The sequence below is a fragment of the Apium graveolens genome, chromosome 11 (genome assembly GCF_009905375.1).
Source record: "Apium graveolens cultivar Ventura chromosome 11, ASM990537v1, whole genome shotgun sequence".
Lineage (NCBI taxonomy): Eukaryota > Viridiplantae > Streptophyta > Magnoliopsida > Apiales > Apiaceae > Apium > Apium graveolens.
In genome coordinates, this window is record NC_133657.1 from 173,440,216 (window position 1) to 173,457,654 (window position 17,439).

The 17,439-nt window shown below is 35.5% G+C and overlaps 1 long non-coding RNA gene across 1 annotated transcript in view; it reads left to right on the forward strand.

The window, feature by feature from the left end:
* LOC141697224 (uncharacterized) overlaps window positions 1–14,492 on the forward strand; it is a 269,642-nt gene extending 255,150 nt beyond the window's left edge. The window contains exon 3 of the long non-coding RNA XR_012564653.1: window positions 14,446–14,492. This is a non-coding gene — a long non-coding RNA (uncharacterized LOC141697224). The remainder of the gene's footprint in view (window positions 1–14,445) is intronic.
* The last annotated feature ends 2,947 nt before the right edge of the window (window positions 14,493–17,439 follow it).

Sequence of the window (17,439 nt, forward strand, 5' to 3'; positions counted from 1 at the left end):
CAAACATGTTATTCCAGTAAGGCATGCTAAATGGCATTTGTGGCATACTAAATGCAGCATATTATGGATTTTATGCAAATGACATGTTAGCATACTGTGCATTCAAATTGTGTGCAGGCATAACAGTGACATGCATTGTAGGCATGCTGGGAATTGAAAGTTGTGCAGACATAGGAGTAGGCATAGCAAGTTTTCAATTAACAGACGAATGATTAACACTACCATATTTAACACAGATTTTTCTTGGTGCATATATATCAGGTGTGTAGTTGTTATGTTTGTTATTTCCTACTTTCCCATTTCTAGTGTTTTTCCTTTTTGACTCTGCTTTCACCTCAATTTTCTCCAATCTGTCATTCAATTGTTTGATAGACAGATGACCTGCATTGACTCTTTTCTCCTTTTTAACTTGACTTGCTTCTCCTGGAACAAAGTTCTTAGAAACTGATCCATATTTTTCATTTAACTTGGCTAGCTTAGCTTTGCTAACTGGTTTACTTGCACTCAACAGATGTGGCTCATTGTCTTTCGACGGATAATCCTTTTTGATTATTCGACGGATAATTTTCATCATCTGTCGAATCCACTTCTGTTGAAAGTCCTTCAACCAGATTGGAATTAAGCTTCTCCTTATTCTTTTTCCAGGATTCATCACAGAAAGATTCTATACCTTGAACTTTAGTAATTTGAGCATGGAAATCTCTAGATAATTTCCATGCCTTAATTACTTCTTGTTCTCATTCAAGTTGCTTTCTTAAAATCTCCTCTTTCTTTAAGGATTCAGTTAGTTCATCCTTAGAAATCTTGCATTCTATTTTCAATTTTTCAAACTCAACAAATTGAGTCTTTAGCACATTGTTTCTTTCACTTAAAAATATATTGTTCTCTTTAATTTTATTTTTTTCTTTAGTGAGAGACTTGAGTGTAACACGCAGGTGATATAATTCAGTAGACATGTCATTTATGGCATCATTACACTCAACTTTAGATAAATGAGCTAGATTGGCAGTGATTACCTGATTGCTTAATGAACTTGTCTTTGTTTCATCTGATTTGGCTATAAGTGCTAGATTGACATAGCTTGTATCTTCATCCTCTTCCAATCCATATGTAGCCCAGTCATTTTCTTGTGTAATGAAAGCCCTTACCTTTTTCTTGAGCAACTCAAAGTATTTCTACTTATAATCAATAGCCTCAAACTTTTTTTTACCATAATCAGGCTTTCTACATTCACTAGCAAAATGACCTGCCAAGACACACTTGAAACATTTGAATTTAGACTTATCAACCATGTTTTTGTTTGACTTGACTGCTCCAAAATTCTTCTTGAATTTGAGCATGGAAAATCTCCTGGATAGAAAAGCAAGATGCTCATATATGTCATCCATGTCATCTTGACTAAGCTGGTCTTCATGCTCAATTACTAGTCCCTTTCCTTTGCCTTCACAAACTCTTAAGTTTGGTGCAGATTCAACAGCTTCAACCTTTATCTCCTTCTCATTTTCTTGCTCAGCAACTAGTACAATGGACCCTCCCTTCTCTCTTCCTTTCTCCATCTTCTCATCTTGCTCTATTTCAAACTCATAGGTTTTTAGGATACCATACAGTCTATCCAAGATGAACTCTTTGTAATCTTGAGAATTTCTCAATGAGACTGTCATAGGCTTTCATTCATTTGCTAGAGATATAAGGAATTTGAGGTTTGAGTCTTTTGTTTGATAGACCCTTCCATACAGTTTTAGAGCATTCAGTAGTTTTTGGAATCTACTGAAAATGTCAGTGAGTGACTCACTTTCTTCACTATGAAAATGCTCATATTGCTGATATCAAGAGTTGCATCTTGTTCTCCCTTACTTGCTCAGTTCCATCACATATAATTTGAATTGTATCCCAAACATCCTTAGCAGTCTTGCAGTTTATGATGTTAGTCAAACATGTCACTGTCAACACCATTAAACAGAATATTCATGGCCTTTTTATCTTTTTGAACTTGTTCTTTATCTGGATCTGACCATTTTGCTTGTGGCTTTGGGACTGATGCTTCATTTTATGCAGCAGCTCTCGTAGGGACATGTGGACCTTTCTCAATGCAGTCCACATATGCTTCATCTTGAGATAGCAGATGCAGGTGCATCTTCACCTTCCAATGGTGATAGTTGTCTTTGTCCAGAAATGGAATTTTTACTCCAACATCTTTTTTGTTCATCTTGTTGATTGTGGTGATCTTTACACTCTTTGTACTTCAAGAGCTTGCTCTGATACCAATTGTTATTCCCAATCAATGCAACAAGAATTACAGAAGGGGGGTTGAATGTAATTCTGGCTCTTTTTTATTATTTTAAGAATGTTCTTACCTAATATATAACTATGTTTGATTTTACAAGAGTGCGGAATAAAAATAAAATGGAAATCAAAACACAAAGCAAAAAAACACAAGGCTTTAAAACTTTAAAGATGAGAACTTTGTGATGCTTGAATAGCACACAGCTGCTTACAAGTGAACTTACAGAATTACAGAGAGATGCTTAACGGATACAACTTCATCTATCTCTCTGAAAATAATGCTTACTTCTTCAACTTGCTACACTTGGTTTATATACTACCAAGTTACATGATAAAAAGACAAACAAGTAAAACAAAGATTATTTCTAGTCTAATTCCATGCTACTTCATTACTCTATCCAGCATCTTTGAATATCTTCATAATTGCATGGAAATGGTAATACTTCTTTGTTCTCTAAATCCTGCAATTAGACTGCCACATTCCATTTACAAACACCCGACGCATGTGACTATGTTGTCACTGTCAACTGCTATTTTGAATATGATCATCTGTCGGGACTTTGTTGGTCATCCGTCGGGAGCCTTGTTGATTATCTGTCGGGAGCCTTTATAGATCATCCGTTGAGAGCCTTTCTGTCACTTGACTCTATTTCACTTATACAGAATTACAAGACATCTTGTAATAACCCCAAAAATTTTGGACTTTTTGTCAGCCTTATGAATAGTAATTTTGTTGATTATGCTGAATAAGAAAACTTTTCATGCCACACTATGAAGGGGTTTATTTATTAATATTCAGAGATCTTATTAGTACTCTATATGGTATATAAGTGTATGTAAAGATTGTCAGAATCCAAATTCGAACACTTTGATTTTTCCCGAAAATCCACCAGATACCGAAAGAATTGATTATAAGATAACATGATTAAAAGGATTTAAATTCAAGGATTATAAGAGAGGATCATAAAAGGAATATAATGTATTGAGAAAGGTTAAGGAAACCCAAGTAATAAGATCCCGGGTATGATCCCTCAAACGATAAACGAGAACGAAAGTTAAGCGAACCGTAAAACAAATAAGCGACCAAGAGACAAGCTTGTACAAGAAGTCAAGGATTGTGACATCATCAAACCACAAGGAAGAGACATGTGACAAATGGATGACATAGGCATGGTGACATAAGCATGACAAATGGAGGGATTGTTGGTTGATTACAAGCCACACAAATTTTACCATGGTTAAAAGGTAATTAAGCAAAACAAAAGGAAACAACCAAGCAAAACAAATCAAAAACACAAAACACAAGTTGACTTTCCCCATTTCATGAAGAAGCTCTCGGCCTTTTCCATTTCAAGGAAGAAGAAAATACAAAAACCAAGTTCCAAGCCTTGTTATTTAGTGAGGTAATTATCTAAGGTTCCTTGTACATAGATATAGATATCCTATAAGTCTAAGCTTCAAATTCCTTCACAATCTCTTCCTATAATTCATGGAAGAAGAGAGTGAATAGTGTTTTCCAAGAACTTGAAATTTTGATCTTGTGTTTTTGTTTAGATAAAGCTTTAGTAAGGATTTTCCAAGGTTGTTTCAAGCTCATTACTTACTCCTACTCACAAGGAAGGTATAATCTCTTAACCTAGCATTATTATTAAATGTTAAGAGCTTATTATGAGTAATATAGTTCATGAGAGGCATGATTATTGTGTATTTAGAGATTGGTTGGTTTTGTGATGTTTTTGGAGTTGTAAATCTTGGTTATTAGTTAATGAACTTAAGTAAGCTCTTAGTTCATGATTGAGAAGTAGTATAAATTGGAAATCTTGAGTTGTTGGGGCTGTTGTAGTAAAGAATGGATGAAGTTTGGTTGTATTGGTGATTGTGGATTGAATTGTGAATTGATTGGAATGGTTTAAATTTGGTAATCGCGTAAATATAGTCGTCGTAATGCCCGATTTACCCTAGACTGCTTTTGTTCTTAACATTAGGACCCGTGAACTCACTGTTAGGTTTTGACCATTGCCATGATTAGATAGTTCATGTTACGAGCTTCGTTTTGATATGTGGTTCTCTTGAATCCGATGTACGGTTTAGGAGAAACGGCCATTTTAAGTAACGGCGTTTTGCGAACGGACCATTACCCCTCGCCTTACTTTGAAACCTTGGTTAAGGCCCCTAAAAGACTAATTGGATTACGAAACAATTCTGTAATGTGGATTAGGAAGTTGGTAAAGTATTCGCGAAAGAATCGCCTTAAAATTCGTAATGGTTAATTTATTAAAAATGGTGGAGCCGAGGGTACTCGAGCGACTTAAGTAAATCGTTAAGCGCAAAAGCGAGCGTTAGAGTCTAGTTGGTTAAAGTATAGATTCTTAAGCGACCGGGGTTTAATTCCGAATTATGTTGATGTTCATAGGTTATCGGACCCACTCTAAGCTTAAGTCTATCCGGGAGCACTCAGACAAGTTTTCTACCCGTTATACTGTTGTTGTGATGTATATATGTATATGCATTATCTTGTGATAGATGCATGATGGTTAATTAGCAAATCTTGCGATATATTGGAGCATGCTGATATGGAATATATGCATGTCTGTTTCGTAATCTTGATATCTATCTGTTGATTCCAATGCTTATAGTTGCATAATACCTATGTTAGAGATAATGTAATAACCCCCAAAATTTTGAACTTTTTGTAACCCTTGTGAATAGTGTTTTAGCTGAATGAGAAAACTTTTCATGCCACACTATGTAGGGTTTCTGTTATGGATATTCTGAGATTTTATTAGTACTCTACATGGTATATAAGTGTATGTAAAGATCACCAGAATCCAATTCCGAACACTTTGATTTTTCCCGGAAATCCACTAGATACGGAAAGAATTGAGTATAAGGTAACAGGATAAAAAGGATTTAAATTAAAGGATTATAAGAGAGGATCATAAAAGGAATATGATATATTGAGAAAGGTTAAGGGAACCTAAGTAATAAGATCCCGGATATGATCCCTCAAACGATAAACGAAAACGAAAGTTAAGCGAACCGTATAACATATCAGCGGTCATTAGGCAAACAATTAGGAAGTTAATCAAAGAGATTAGTGGGGATGAGGTCACCCAACCAATGAGAAGAGGACAATGAGGGAAAGAAGGAGGTGTGGTTGAATGAGAACCACACAAAGTCCAAGGTTAAATAGGTAATTAACTAAAACAAAAACAAAACCAACCAACCAAGCCAAATAATTCATTCTTCATCAAAACAAAAAAGAAACCAAGGCATTATTTCTTCATTTGCTCTCGGCTTTTTCACTTTTTAAAGGCAAGAATTTTCAAAATCCAAGATCCAAGCTTCCTAAATTGATCCAAGCATCCATAAGACTTCTCAAAGCTTCTTAAGGCTTCCTAGCTACTCCCACCACTTCAAGGAAGGTTACCAGACTCGTCCAGAGCCTTTTATCACCCTCAGTCGCTCAGGCAAGTTTTCTACCCGTTATACTGTTGTTGTGATGTATACTCTTGTATATGCATTATCTTGTAATAGATGCATGATGATTATATTAGCAAATTCTTGTGATATATGGTAGCATGTGATATGGTACATATGCATGCCTGTTTCGTATTCTTGCCATATATATCTGTTGGTTCAATTGATAATACCTAAGCTAGAGAATAGCGGTAATTTGCATATACCCTTAGTATAGGGACCCAAAGGTGAAAATATTTTCTAAAACCGGGAGTCGAGGATCCCGAGTAGATTTTATATATATATATATATATATATATATGGTTATAGTTTTCAAAACTATTAATCGAATAAGGTTTATTCGATAACTTTATTTTAGTATTTAATATTATTTTGAATATTCATTCGAGGACTTATGACTCCTTTTATTTTATTATTTGAATATTATTTGAATATTCATTCGAGGGCTTATGACTCTTTTATATTATTTGTTGAATATTATTTGAATATTCATTCGAGGGCTTATGACTCTTTTATATTATTTATTGAATATTATTTGAATATTCATTCGAGGGCTTATGACTCAGTTTATATTATTTAATGAATATTATTTGAATATTCATTTGAGGATCTATGACTCCGATTATTTGCTGAGATATGTTCTTTATTTTATTAAAGAATAAGGTGTCGATAATCAAACTTATCTTTGATTATTCAAATAAAGATAGTACTTTCGTATAAGTATATCTTTGGTTATTTAATACTCATTTCAAGTATAAGTTTTAAAACTTCTACTTCAATTATTTTTATAAAGATTATTCTTTATGGGAATATTATTTAAATAATAATATTCAGATATTTTCTAATATATTGGGACTGATTTATTTCATTAAATCAGCATTACTCCAAACACTCTTTAAAGTGTTTTCGAGTCTTCAAAATGATTTTTAAAAGTTAGAGCGGATCCCAAAACTCATTTTTATATTTAAGATCTTCCTTTTAAAGGGGATTTAAATACTCGTTCAAAACTTGAGGGATCCGGCTCAGTGGTGTATTTTACATTCGCAACGAGGTTGCTGTTTTGAGAAAACATCTTGATTACTTGCCCATCGTTCGGGAAGTAAGTTCATCTATTTGAGTCGGCATAAGCAACATGGGCTCAGTGGGCGTCCATGAAAGTGTAAGTGGCTCAGTGGGAGTCCATCAAATGCGTAAGTGGCTGAGTGGCAGTCCAGCATAAGGTCCTATTGCAGCCAGGGTGATGACCAGTGGGGAATTCGTCCATCTACTAGTAGAAAAGGTTACTTATTGGTATCTTTGCCTGATCAGCAAGATATCAGGTTTATGCCAAGGTTTTCTCCTTTCCAAATTCATTGGATATTGTAACTCTGTTTATAATTTTCATAACAGAGGTTTTCAAGGAGTGTATGAAATGTATATATATAGGTGTATATATATATCGGGATTTAATGAAGTATCTCGTAACTTCATTATTTATAATAATATTTCAAAGATTGAATCTATTCAAGTCTTATCTTGTAGTCTCATCAGTGTGATGAACTTTTGAAACTAATTATAACTTGAACGGTGGTAGTTCAAGTAGTATTTGGAAAAGATATAAGTATATTGGAGTATCTTGTAACTTCATCTTTTAAACTTATATCTAGTAAATGATTATCTTATGCATGACAAAGATTTTCAGAAAAACGTTGAGACAAGGTTAGATATATGAGATCACCTTGCAACGATATTTTTATACAGTTATACACTGGAACTCTGTGTGTATTATGCATGGAAGAGGACTTCCCATATTTTGAAAAGTATATATGTATATATATATACTGAATATTTTGCGACTTCATCGCATTAAGATATCAACTTGGTTCATTTCTTTTGACCAAGACTTTCATGAGTACTATGAGAAGGCTCATATATTGTTAATCATTATACATATTATTTTGGTGGGCTTGCTGCTCACCCTTGCTTTCTTCTTTCATCACACAACAACAGATAGAAAAGATGAACAGGACCAAGCTCCCGATTCGCAAGCGATTAGGAAACGTTCCGCAGCTTTCTGGAAGCGTTGAGGACGCTGTAGCTGAGGTAGAAATTACCAATAGGCTAAGTTTTCAACTAATAATGTACCAGACTTATGTATATTATGAATTGTAATAATGGCAAAGAAATGTAAATTTATTCAGAAACCTGTTTAAGGTGCATTGGCATATAATTGTGGAATAAAACGATTTGTGATTATTTTTGGATATTCATCTCTGAGGCTATAACTTGTGGTGTGTGTGTTTAATGGTGGGGTCACAGTACAGAGTAGTTGATTATTTATTAAGATTGGGTGTTGTTAAGGGAAATGGAACTCGTGACAACCCGGATCCCCGACCCCGGATTTGGGGGTGTTACTGAAGTGGTATCAGAGCTCAGCGTTATAAACCTCAGAGATGAAGTGACGTTAAGATAATAAGTACATTAAGATAAATAAGAACTCTTGCCAAGTTCATAGTCGGGCTACCTAATGTAGTACTGACAGTTAAAACCCTTACGGGAACCCTTATAAATATCGTGATAGTAACATAGTTCGTTCTCGTATAGGGCAGCGGGGCACCGAACCCTGAGGTTCAGGAGCATCAGCATGAGGATATTTTATTACAAGCTGGAGATCAAATTGTGAATCCGATGGAGTACCCTAATGAGGGACCGGATGAGATTCATATTGAGAATGTTGCGGTTGAGGATGCTATTCCGAAAAGGATTGTGGCTGAGGAGGATCTCATGGAGGATCCTGATGAGAATGAAGAGAGGACCGCTGAGGAATTGATGACCGTAGTCAGGGCGACTACCAGAGCAAGAATGGCCGCGAGGGTGGCACTGGAGGATGAAGAGTTACCAAGGGCACAAAGGTTAATGAGGGCAAGGAGTGGGGCCTTCCACGACCCCAATTATACCAGTATCAGACCCTCTTCCAGAGGTTCCTGTAGACATCCATGAGGTTCCACCAATTCCTGTTCCATTCCCGGTACAGAGCCCAGCACCAACTGAGGAAATGCCACCTTTATCTCCTGCACCATTGTCACCTGATACCGTGCTTGGTTATCCATTTGGATCTCCTGGGTCTGCGCCACCTGCACCCCATGGACTGCTAGATGCTACCACTCAGGCTTCTCTTATCGCCAATTATCATATGACTTTGGGTGGCCTGTCTGAGGCCCGTAATGTTAGGAGTGATCTGTTGGATCGACTTACGGCACCGAGGATTAAGGGTGGGGTACTTCCGGCAGGATTAGCTCATAGCATGGAAAGGATTGAGGCTACCACCCGTGTTACAGCTAGAGGCCATCTCGAGGGTCAGATTGATCCGGCTCTACTTGCAACAATCTTAGACCTCATCACTTCTGTGATGGAGCAGGTTAGGGATGTCGTGCGTGCCCGCATTTCTTGATCCATAATAGTGTGCAGAGTCTGAGCAATCTGACAAGAATTTCATGTAGCACCGCTTTTGGAGGATTAGCCTAAGTTATGAATGATTAGTTTTAATGACGAGATGACTATCTATGGTAGTACTTTTGGGATAGGAGCGATAAGATCAAATGATGTAATTCTCTTTAATATGTTCAGTTGTTGTACCCTCGAACCAATGGTTATGTATGTATTCGTTAATTTCAGTTCAGATCAGTTTGTTTGTGATAAAATCACATTGTTAATTGCTCTATTAACACTTAAGAGAGTGTCAGGAAGTTTATCGAACTTGAGAATTCATAATTTGCAATCGTGCAAGGACTGAACGAGGGAAAGACTTAAGCAAAGTAAGTAAGACAAATATCCAGAGATTCTCAAAATTTTTCCAAGTAATATGCCCCCACAAGGAATAAGATTAGGGGCAAACCTTGAATGTGATAATCAGGGTCGCAATTAAGATATAAGGAACCCAGTAGAGGCGAGAGCCTGGCTAAAGGAAATAGAGGAATCATTTGAGATTCTGAATGATTGACGAACCACAAAAGACTGTTTTTGTCACTTACCCTCCTAAGAGAGAGGCCACCCGCTGGTGAAAGACCAAGAAAGGCACAGAGCCAGAGGTTAGAATAAACTGATTAAAAGTTAGTCAATTGTTTTCGGGAAAGTAATTCCCAAGGTTATGGAGATAGTGTAAAATCTTTAGAGCCAGAATAAAGGCAGACGAGTATGATGAAATATGAAGCTAAGTTGTAAAAGTTGTCAAGATTCGTTCGGATGACAAGAATCCCAGAACGATGTGATGTTTGAAGTCAATGATTAGTGGGTTCATGAATTAATGATAAGAGAAAGGAAAATAAAAAGAAACTGAAGTGGAAAGGAATATAAAGGCAATAGAGTTTGAGGAATGATAAGGGAGTTGGGTATGAGGAAACCCTAAAGACTCGTAGCAATAGAAATAGAAAAGTATGTAATCGTCAGGATGAGGGTGATTCACCATGAGTTAAAGTTGATGATTGAAGGAACAAGAGATACATATATTTTATCCCCTGTAAGTTGGGAGGATTCGAGGAGATAGTTCGAAGGATAAATAATGAGACGCGGATAGACTGAGGAGTCAAGGAAGTAAGAAATTAGGAAAATTGGATGAAGGAAATGACCTTCAAGAATGTGAAGTGTAAGACCGGTGGCTTGATACCCAGAAAGGGAGACGCCAGGTAATGAAAGATATCCCAACATTGAGATTACTGTTGAGATAAACAACAAAAGTAAATAAGGAATTATTAAGAAGAAGTTCACGTTGAACACGACCAATATCTTCCAGAACATCCTTGTTATCGTTACCAGATTAGGCAAGAAAAGCGGATAACCGTTGTTATCTTTTGGAGGCCATTTTGATTAACCTCATTTTGTATACAGATGTTATTGTGAAATTAGGCATATACTATCGAGGTGGGAATGATTGAATAAGACACCCTTATCAGGGATATATGACTTGATTTATCCATGGAAGGATGCAGGTACCTTTTAAAGGTGGAATTAAGGATAGAACATCGGTAACTTAAAATGAATCCTAGGGGAATGCATAAAGGTTGGCATTCCACCCTTAATAGGGACAGTATGAGTTTTGACAGTATGATTTGGAAAGGGTTAAGGTAACAACAACCTTTAAGAATCAGTGGAGAAATTTTTCAGAAGTATATAGACAATGGTTTTAGTATTAGTAAATGGTATTTTGATATGCCCTGTATCTAGGGAATACAGGAGGAACGATTCAAGGATAACCTTAGAGGTTTTACAAGGAGAAAGATAAAATTCAAAATTTTCAAGAATAGAAATGTTGATAAAGGAAATATGACGTAATTATATTGATGCCAAGTGAGGCACGTGTTAAACCACGAGAAGGTATGGATCGAACCAATAATGGTCGAAATTGTTCAGGGCAATTAGGACTTACGATAAAAGATGTTCTAATTATGATTGAGAGTCAGTCATGACAGTGATTAACCTCTAAATACTGAGGCAATAACTTATGGAAAAATGGTAAAAAAAAAATTTTACTCATCAGATTTTAAGGAAAACATCTTCACATAAGCTGTGATTGAAATGAGGCAGAAAATTTATTTGGAGGTGGTTAAAATGACATTGACTGTAAGGAAATTTTACTATCAGGAGAGGCCAAAGAGGTGGCCGACACTTTAAAGGTAAGAGGATAATTATAGGCGCTTGTGCCAAAAGAATACAGTGATGATGGTTAAAGCTGTGAAGGTTGTATTATGGTTTGGAAGATTGGCATTCCTTCTGATGACTGTGCAATACGCAACCGTAATAGTAGTTGGTAAAGGTTTAATTCGTGTAATCGCCATGAACGGGCTATCTATCTTAGAAGGTCCTATCTTGAGATAAGCCAGGACCATGTTTCAAAAAGGACTAGACGAACCTTTAAGTAAGTCTTCTATTTAAGGCATAAGATTTAGAATGGTATTAACCTGCTATCATTGCTTTGATTGAAACTCTTCTGCAATTTTATCTGCTTCATGTCATGTATGTATGTCAGGATCAGGAGTGTTCTTTATGAATCAGGAATGGTGATTATGTTACCTCCTTAGAAGGATTTAATACGACATGTATGGACTCCGTATGGTTAGATATTAAGATTTCATGGAACGTGAATGACGACAGTAGGTCAGTAGTGGACCATAGTAATGCAGCAATGATTTCGCGAGTAATGAGCTGGTTACAACCGTGAGAGTTGTATTGGAATGGATATTGAGATTGAGTACCACTAAACGGGTCGTGGTAGTGTATAAGTTATCATTGATAGACTAATTAAGTCGATTATCTACCTATTGAATACTTATTCCTTCTTATCAATAGAGAGTCGTATTACTATACGAGGAAGGTTGCAGTGCAAGCATAGAATTTTAGTAACGGTGATGTCTAGAATGAAAACCCAGATTCGATTTTCGATGTCGAGGGAGTTTCAAAGGTGATTGTGTATAAGCTCGAGCAAGAGCATGGGTCCATAGAATGATGGATGGAATAGTAAATATTTAAGCATGTAAAATGCGATGCTATAATACTTGATGTTGATATAAATACACATATGTTTTGTTCTCCTATATCAAACCTCTATAGTTCAAAGGTAGGTTCCAAGCCAGATATTTGGTGGCAGTATATTTTTTTTTTCACATATACAATTCTCTTCAATTCGTTCTTTTCTTTTCTTTTCATTTCATATAAGCTGAGAAGAACAACCCTTCCAGAAGGGGAGGTATTGCCGAATGACTATCTATCTGTGTGATAGAAGCCGAGTAGGATACCATATATTGTTTAATTGCTTGTCAAGTACTAAAGGCTGGCCACCTTCTATACTAACTATGCAATGTAACAAGTGTTCATGATCATAGTGATCTCTCAATAAATTCTTTTACTTCTATATGAAGGACTAAGCTTTCGAAGATAGAAGCAGCTGAAAAAGGAGTAGTAAAGTTGTGGTGGTATGCGGAATGGAAACACATTCCTGATACTAAGGTTGACGAGGTTATTAAAAGGTTATAGAACGCTAACGAGCAAAAGTATAACCAGTATAATATTAGGAACGGAAGGTAGTAGCGATTACGAACTGGAAAAGAATGGGTATTGAGAAGCAAAAGCTCTAATGCTAAAAGCTATAATGAGAGTCTGTGCAATAGACTTGAAAGAAATTGGAATGATCACTTAACACGGATTGAGTTTTCTTACGACAATAGATCTTATGTCATTATCGAGTTGTCGCCTTATGAGATCCTTGAGGGAAGACAATGTCGATCTCCCTTATGTTAGGATGAAGTTGTAGAGCGCAAGATGCTCGGACCCGCAGTAGTCCAAAGGACCAAGGATATAATAGATCTAATCAGAGGACGGCTGGTAGTAACCCAAGATGGACATAAGAAGTATGTTGATTTGACACGAAAGGACAAAGAATAGGAAGTAGGGGACCTAGTGTGTTAAAGGTATCCCCTTGGAAACCCTTGGAAAGGATTGATGAGATTCAGAAAGAAAGGAAAGCTAAGTCCACCAATTGTTGGACCCTTGGATATATTAAGAAGTATTGGGAAGTTAGCATATGAGCTAGCCTTACCCCAGAACATGTAGCAAGTCATAACGTGTTTCACGTATCAATGTTAAGGAAGTGTAATTCGGATGCCAGATAAATAGGGGCATATGAGCGCATAGACATGCAACCAGACGTAACCTATATGGAGCAACCAGGAAGGGTTATAGAGTGAAAAGGAACAAGTGCTTAGGAGAAGGGTTATCAAATTAGGCGGAGTTTGGTGGTAGGACCACAATGTGGGAAAATTTAGTTGAGAGTTAGAAAGTGTAATGCTAAGAGAGTATCCCTATTCATTTTCCATCTGATTCCGGGACGGAATCCTTTTAAGGAGGGGAGACTGTAATAACCCCCAAAATTTTGAACTTTTTGTAACCCTTGTGAATAGTGTTTTAGCTGAATGAGAAAACTTTTCATGCCACACTATGTAGGGGTTCTGTTATGGATATTCTGAGATTTTATTAGTACTCTACATGGTATATAAGTGTATGTAAAGATCACCAGAATCCAATTCCGAACACTTTGATTTTTTCCGGAAATCCACTAGATACGGAAAGAATTGAGTATAAGGTAACAGAATAAAAAGGATTTAAATTAAAGGATTATAAGAGAGGATCATAAAAGGAATATGATATATTGAGAAAGGTTAAGGGAACCTAAGTAATAAGATCCCGGATATGATCCCTCAAACGATAAACGAAAACGAAAGTTAAGCGAACCGTATAACAGATCAGCGGTCATTAGGCAAACAGTTAGGAAGTTAATCAAAGAGATTAGTGGGGATGAGGTTACCCAACCAATGAGAAGAGGACAAGGAGGGAAAGATGACATCATAGCATGACACAAGCATGACATGGGAAGGAAGGAGGTGTGGTTGAATGAGAACCACACAAAGTCCAAGGTTAAATAGGTAATTAACTAAAACAAAAACAAAACCAACCAACCAAGACAAATAATTCATTCTTCATCAAAACAAAAAAGAAACCAAGGCATTATTTCTTCATTTGCTCTCGGCTTTTTCACTTTTTAAAGGCAAGAATTTTCAAAATCCAAGATCCAAGCTTCCTAAATTGATCCAAGCATCCATAAGACTTCTCAAAGCTTCTTAAGGCTTCCTAGCTACTCCCACCACTTCAAGGAAGGTTACCAGACTCGTCCCGAGCCTTTTATCACCCCCAGTCGCTCAGGCAAGTTTTCTACCCGTTATACTGTTGTTGTGATGTATACTCTTGTATATGCATTATCTTGTAATAGATGCATGATGGTTATATTAGCAAATTCTTGCGATATATGGTAGCATGTGATATGGTACATATGCATGCCTGTTTCATATTCTTGCCATATATATCTGTTGGTTCAATTGATAATACCTATGCTAGAGAATAGCGGTAATTTGCATATACCCTTAGTATAGCGACCCAAAGGTGAAAATATTTTTTAAAACCGGGAGTCGAGGATCCCGAGTAGATTTTATATATATATATATATATATATGGTTATAGTTTTCAAAACTATTAATCGAATAAGGTTTATTCGATAACTTTATTTTATTATTGAATATTATTTTGAATATTCATTCGAGGACTTATGACTCCTTTTATTTTATTATTTGAATATTATTTGAATATTCATTCGAGGGCTTATGACTCTTTTATATTATTTATTGAATATTATTTGAATATTCATTCGAGGGCTTATGACTCTTTTATATTATTTATTGAATATTATTTGAATATTCATTCGAGGGCTTATGACTCAGTTTATATTATTTAATGAATATTATTTGAATATTCATTTGAGGATCTATGACTCCGATTATTTGCTGAGATATGTTCTTTATTTTATTAAAGAATAAGGTGTCGATAATCAAACTTATCTTTAATTATTCAAATAAAGATAGTACTTTCGTATAAGTATATCTTTGGTTATTTAATACTCATTTCAAGTATAAGTTTTAAAACTTCTACTTCAATTATTTTTATAAAGATTATTCTTTATGGGAATATTATTTAAATAATAATATTCAGATATTTTCTAATATATTGGGACTGATTTATTTCATTAAATCAGCATTACTCCAAACACTCTTTAAAGTGTTTTCGAGTCTTCAAAATGATTTTTAAAAGTTAGAGCGGATCCCAAAACTCATTTTTATATTTAAGATCTTCCTTTTAAAGGGAATTTAAATACTCGTTCAAAACTTGAGGGATCCGGCTCAGTGGTGTATTTTACATTCGCAACGAGGTTGCTGTTTTGAGAAAACATCTTGATTACTTGCCCATCGTTCGGGAAGTAAGTTCATCTATTTGAGTCGGCATAAGCAACATGGGCTCAGTGGGCGTCCATGAAAGTGTAAGTGGCTCAGTGGAAGTCCATCAAATGCGTAAGTGGCTGAGTGGCAGTCCAGCATAAGGTCCTATTGCGGCCAGGGTGATGACCAGTGGGGAATTCGTCCATCTACTAGTAGAAAAGGTTACTTATTGGTATCTTTGCCTGATCAGCAAGATATCAGGTTTATGCCAAGGTTTTCTCCTTTCCAAATTCATTGGATATTGCAACTCTGTTTATAATTTTCATAACAGAGGTTTTCAGGGAGTGTATGAAATGTATATATATAGGTGTATATATATATCGGGATTTAATGAAGTATCTCGTAACTTCATTATTTATAATAATATTTCAAAGATTGAATCTATTCAAGTCTTATCTTGTAGTCTCATCAGTGTGATGAACTTTTGAAACTAATTATAACTTGAACGGTGGTAGTTCAAGTAATATTTGGAAAAGATATAAGTATATTGGAGAATCTTGTAACTTCATCTTTTAAACTTATATCTAGTAAATGATTATCTTATGCATGACAAAGATTTTCAGAAAAACGTTGAGACAAGGTTAGATATATGAGATCACCTTGCAACGATATTTTTATACAGTTATACACTGGAACTCTGTGTGTATTATGCATGGAAGAGGACTTCCCATATTTTGAAAAGTATATATGTATATATATATACTGAATATTTTGCGACTTCATCGCATTAAGATATCAACTTGGTTCATTTCTTTTGACCAAGACTTTCATGAGTACTATGAGAAGGCTCATATATTGTTAATCATTATACATATTATTTTGATGGGCTTGCTGCTCACCCTTGCTTTCTTCTTTCATCACACAACAACAGATAGAAAAGATGAACAGGACCAAGCTCCCGATTCGCAAGCGATTAGGAAACGTTCCGCAGCTTTCTGGAAGCGTTGAGGACGCTGTAGCTGAGGTAGAAATTACCAATAGGCTAAGTTTTCAACTAATAATGTACCAGACTTATGTATATTATGAATTGTAATAATGGCAAAGAAATGTAAATTTATTCAGAAACTTGTTTAAGGTGCATTGGCATATAATTATGGAATAAAACGACTTGTGATTATTTTTGGATATTCATCTCTGAGGCTATAACTTGTGGTGTGTGTGTTTAATGGTGGGGTCACAGTACAGAGTAGTTGATTATTTATTAAGATTGGGTGTTGTTAAGGGAAATGGAACTCGTGACAACCCGGATCCCCGACCCCGGATTTGGGGGTGTTGCAGATAAGCAGTAGTTGCGTATACCCTTAGTATAGGGGACCCAAAGGTGAACATTTTCTAAACCGGGAGTCGATGTTCCCGAGTATAATATATATATTTATATATATATAGAAATAGTTTTCAAAACTATTAATCAAATAAGGTTTATTCGATAACTTTATTTTAATTAATGAATATTAGTTTGAATATTCATTCGAGGACTTATGACTCCGTTTATTTTAATTAATGAATATTAGTTTGAATATTCATTCAAGGACTTATGACTCTGTTTATTTTAATTAATGAATATTAGTTTGAATATTCATTCGAGGACTTATGACTCCCTTTCTTTTCATTAATGAATATTAGTTTGAATATTCATTCGAGGACTTATGACTCCGTTTATTTTAATTAATGAATATTAGTTTGAATATTCATTCGAGGACTTATGACTCCGTTTATTTTATTTAATGAATATTATTTTGAATATTCATTCGAGGACTTATGACTCCGCTTATTTTATTAAATAATATTCTTTATTTTATTAAAGAATAATGTTTCGATAATCAAA